General features: G+C 42.1%; 1 pseudogene; it reads right to left on the bottom strand.

The window, feature by feature from the left end:
* Positions 1 to 709: 709 nt before the first annotated feature.
* Positions 710 to 1,739, bottom strand: LOC149321519 (tubulin alpha-1B chain pseudogene; annotated as a pseudogene).
* Positions 1,740 to 5,170: the final 3,431 nt, after the last annotated feature.

Below are 5,170 nucleotides of genomic sequence, written 5' to 3'. Positions count from 1 at the left end.
TTGAGTGGTTGATTTTAATTTTTTCAATAGCAAATAAAAAACACAAAGCAGCCAAGTATTTTCTAAATTAAAAACAAAACAAAACAACAACAACTAGAGATAGTTAAAACCTTTTTATTAGGGTAAATATTCCCTCACTGTTTTTTAAATATTGCCATTTCTGTTGTCGGATTTGTATCCATCTATGATTTTACAAATGACTTCTTTGTGTTTTGTAACTCCAATCTGAGTGGGATTATGAAACAATGGCTGGAAGCCTGTTGGGCAGTTACAAATATGTAACCTAGGGTTATGCACTTGTGACTGTTTCATGTTCATGATCCCTATATAGCCTCTACTTTAGAGGGCATGTAGAGATTGTGAAGGTCACCAATCCCAGAGTAATGGGAAGCAGCCACTGTGATTGATTGGTTTCTGTTCCTCTTATGGTCCCACCCTCCTCATGCAAGCAGTCTCTGCTGCAAGAGGGAATAAATAAATAAAATAAATAAAACTTTTATTTATATCCTGCTTTTCTGTTACAAGACAATCAAAGTGGCTCACAACATATTAAAATCCACATTTACAAAATTATGTCCCAAATCCCCCCCCCCCCTTAAAACAGGATTAAACATGTACAATTAAAATATCTATTAAAAAAACACACACACACACACACACAAAATATACGAGGACAGAATGGTGGGCTGATACATGATGCGGGGGGCAGTCACCAGTCCACAAACTGGATGCTACGTTTGGTCTTGATGGTGGCAATAGCCACATTGACATCTTTGGGAACAACATCACCACAGTACAACAGGCAGCAGGCCATGTATTTACTGTGACGAGGGTCACATTTCACCATCTGGTTGGCTGGCTCAAAGCAAGCATTGGTGATCTCGGCCACAGAAAGCTGTTCATGGTAAGCTTTCTCAGCTGAGATGACGGGGGTATAAGTAGCCAGAGGGAAGTGGATACGGGGATATGGCACCAGGTTGGTCTGGAATTCTGTCAGATCTACATTCAGGGCACCATCGAATCTCAGGGAAGCTGTGATGGAGGACACAATCTGACTGTTTGAGGTTGGTGTAAGTGGGGCGCTCAATGTCTAGATTCCTGCAGCAGATGTCATAGATGGCCTCGTTGTCTACCATGAAGGCGCAGTCGGAGTGTTCTAGGGTGGTGTGGGTGGTTAGGATGGAGTTGTAGGGCTCAACTATGGCTGTGGAGACTTGGGGAGCTGGGTAGATGGAGAACTCCAGCTTGGACTTCTTGCCATAGTCAACAGACAGCCGCTCCATCAGCAAGGAAGCAAAACCAGAGCCCGTGCCACCACCAAAGCTGTGGAAGACCAGAAAGCCTTGGAGACCTGTGCACTGGTCAGCCAGCTTTCTGATCCTGTCAAGGACCAAGTCTATTATCTCCTTGCCAATGGTGTAGTGGCCCCTGGCATAGTTGGCTGCATCTTCCTTGCCAGTGATGAGCTGCTCAGGGTGGAAGAGCTGGCGGTAGGTTCCAGTGCACACTTCATCAATCACAGTTGGTTCCAAATCTACAAAGACAGCTCTGGGGATGTGTTTGCCAGCTCCTGATTCACTGAAGAATGTGTTGAAGGAGTCGTCTCCTCCCCCGATGGTCTTGTCGCTGGGCATCTGCCCATCAGGCTGGATACCATGTTCAAGGCAGTAGAGCTCCCAGCAGGCATTGCCAATTTGGACTCCAGCTTGGCCAACATGGATGGAGATGCACTCATGCATGACTGCTGACAAGGACGAATTGCAGGAAACAGGAGAAAGAAGGGGGGGAAAAGAGGGGAGCAAAAAAAATATATACTGTATCTACGAAGTTGCTGATGTTACTTCTTCCGACAAGCTAAGAGTCGACGTAAGTAACAGAATGGTAACAGGGCCCCTGTTTCCTGACTGTCACACCAGGTGGAATTTGAAGCTAGCTGCTTCCTACGCAACAGAAGAACAGACCTCCATCAATCACAGTAGCTCGTGTCCAGTAAGTAGGGATTGGAGGGATCAGGATGGGATTCACTACAGTGCTTATACAGTACATTCATAACTTCCCAACAGGATTCTCGTCTATGATAATAAACCATTTTGAGGTGGGAGTGGGTCAGAAAGACCAATGTAAGATTCAACCATGGCCATGGCCATCAGCAGTACACTAGTAAAACCAAGAGACATCATAATACTAAGGATTTTATTAATGGACAGGCAGACCTTGTTTTTGAAATGATGAGCTGCATCTTAATAGATCCACAGATAATGGAACACACAGTTTTCTTTGTACATTGAAAAATGGATCTAGAAAATGCCTCTTGAATTGGTAAACTAGCTATTAGTGTGCCATAGGTCCTCATGCTGCATATAAGTGGGACCCACTTTCTGGGGTTACATATCTGGTTAATCTTCTGGCACATGCATTCCAACTGTGTGCATTCCAGTTCCACTTGTGGCCTTTATGCTGATTGTGGAGATGTAACATAAAAGTTCTGCATGTGGAGATGTAACATAAAGGTTCTGCTATGTCTCTTATATCAAGCACTCAAACCCATCTTTTTAGTGTAAAGTTGAAGGCTTTCATGGCCGGCATCCATGTTTTTTTGTGGGTTTTTCAGGCTATGTGGCCATGTTCTAGCAGAGTTTCTTTCTGACGTTTCGCCAGCATCTGTGGCTGAGATCTTCAGAGAATTCTCTGAAGATGCCAGCCACAGATGCTGGCGAAACGTCAGAAAGAAACTCTGCTAGAACATGGCCACATAGCCCGAAAAACTCATCTTTTTAGCTTCAAGAGTTTCTACTCATCTAGTGGCCATTTAGTGGAGAGCAGGAGGAATCAGAGAAGCATCTGGCTATGCCCTATAGCCAGCTGCAGAACAATAGCATCATCTGCACAGAGCTCCATAGCTCACTTTGTAAGACTGGCAGAGAATTCTGACCAAAAAAGTGATTTAACATGGTATATCATCGCAAAGTCATTTAGTAATATTATCTGGTTATCCCCTGCATGCCACTCTTCTCCATTCTTCTTCCCACAGCTTTCTATTCCTCCCCTTTTAAAACAAACAAAAAACAAAAACAAAAACCCAAATGTAGCTTGAAATCTCAGGTGCAAAAAAAGAATGAAGCAATGAGTAGCTTACATCTCAGTTGGGTGGTGACTCTGCTCTGAGGTTTAATTTGAATTTTAGAGTTATCCAAGACACTAAACCCTATCCCAAAAATAAATCCTGGAGCTTGGATAGCTTCATTAAAATGCATACTAAAATAAAACTGAGTGCCCATGGAGCCACCAGCTGCCTCTCATCAAAAGGCTATAGCACGTCCCATTGCCCCTTCATATTCCTTTCTCCTGTGCAATGCATCTCTCCTTTTTCGTGTGTCTTCCAAGAAAGATCAAATTTGTATGCCCTTCCTTAAAGATCAACACCAATTCTGCCTTGTCTGAATGAAGTCATGAGTCATAACTGTCATCTCTTCCTTCATTTTTATCAAATGCAACCAGAAGCATTTGCTCAAGTCCATAGCCACACTTATGTCAAACCAAATTTTAACCACCTCATCAAGGATTGGCAGGGTAACAGAATTATTCTGATATTCATTGAGAATATCAGCACATCAGATATTTATGGAGGTTGGTTTGCTTATTCTTCTTCTCCAAGTGTGATGAAGTCCAAGAGATGCTTTGGTTTCTTTGTGATGGGATACTACGGGTTGAGACTCCCTTATTTGAAATGTTTGCAACCAGAAGTGTTTTAGATTTTGGATTTTGAATATTTGCATATACAAAATAATATATAGTATCTTGGAGATGGGACGCAAATCTAAACATGAAATTCATTTATGTTTCATATATATCTTATAAACCTAGCCTGAAATTATACATGATATTTTAAAATAATTTTGTGCGTGAAACAAAGTTTTTGTATGCTTAAAAAAATCAGAAAACAAAGGTGTCACTATCTGAGCCATTTGTGTGGACAATTATGAATTTTTGAGTATTTCAGATTTTGGAATTCTGGACAAGGGATACTCAACCTGTATTGGCTATTGTAACATCTGCCTATCTACTATTTACTATTTACTAATTTAAGTTGAACATATTGGAAGCAATAAAATTCTTAAAGTATACATCACTCCAAGTCATTCTGGACTACCAAATGTCTTTTATTCAGCCTCTGATCAGCCAGTAGATTAGTATGTTAAAGCCATAATAATTGCCCTACAATCAAGACAATCAGACACATAATACTATTTTAAAAATGTTTAGACTCATTGATTTCCATTACTAAAACCCACTGCTTATGCCCATGTTTGTCTCTTCTCAAATCTGTCTACTGAAGATAGTCCATTAGTGGTCCATTGGGCACTTTCTTTTGGACAGTACTTATTAGTTTCTGTGGGTAAAGGATAGCGTAGAAGTGGCTCTAGGGCAGGCCATCCTCTTTCCTCATGCTGCCCAACATAGGGAAGGGGGATGGCACAGCACCTGGTGTGCAAAGAGCTGGCTGGCCTGAATTGAACCCAATCCAGTTGTTCACTTGCCACAAAACCCCACACTAACTACATTATTTCAGAGAAACACTGCAGCATCCTACAACTTTGCTAACCCTGCGGCAAAGCCACATTAACCAGGGAAACCCACAGTATAATGAGCCCTTAGCATCCATTGGAGGTTGGTTTCAGGACCCCCTGTGAGTACGAAAATCTAAGGATGTTCAAGTCCCATTATATTCAGTGGTATAGTAAAATGGTGTCCCTTATATAAGATGGCAAAATCAAGGTTTGCTTTTTGGATTTTTTAGAGAGTATTTTCAAACCACTGTTGGTTTCTGAGGATGATGAATTTGTGGATAGGAATGCTGACTGTATCTCACTGGAAGTCACCATCAACATGGAAACAGACGGCACTAGTGTCAAGATGAGCATGAGGATTTTTGCCTGTGCAGACAAGGCCTTAGTTATGAATGTATAACTATGTATTGTGTCCTGGACCAACCCCCCCCCCAAATCTATCTTAACAGCCAGTAGCTGCAACAAGTGATGGAGATATGTTCTGCTGGAGAGTGGGGCACAGCAGGATGACATTTCCAGCCCCCTCCCACCAGGGACCTGCAGTGCAAGGAGGAATTGCAACAGGGGTGCTGCTTCTCATTGTCACAACCTTGCTTACCGGT

Source organism: Sceloporus occidentalis, unplaced genomic scaffold, assembly GCF_023333645.1.
Source record: "Sceloporus occidentalis isolate IW3139 unplaced genomic scaffold, rSceOcc1.0.p SCAF_1, whole genome shotgun sequence".
NCBI lineage: Eukaryota > Metazoa > Chordata > Lepidosauria > Squamata > Phrynosomatidae > Sceloporus > Sceloporus occidentalis.
This window is presented reverse-complemented; position numbering and strand designations above follow the sequence as displayed.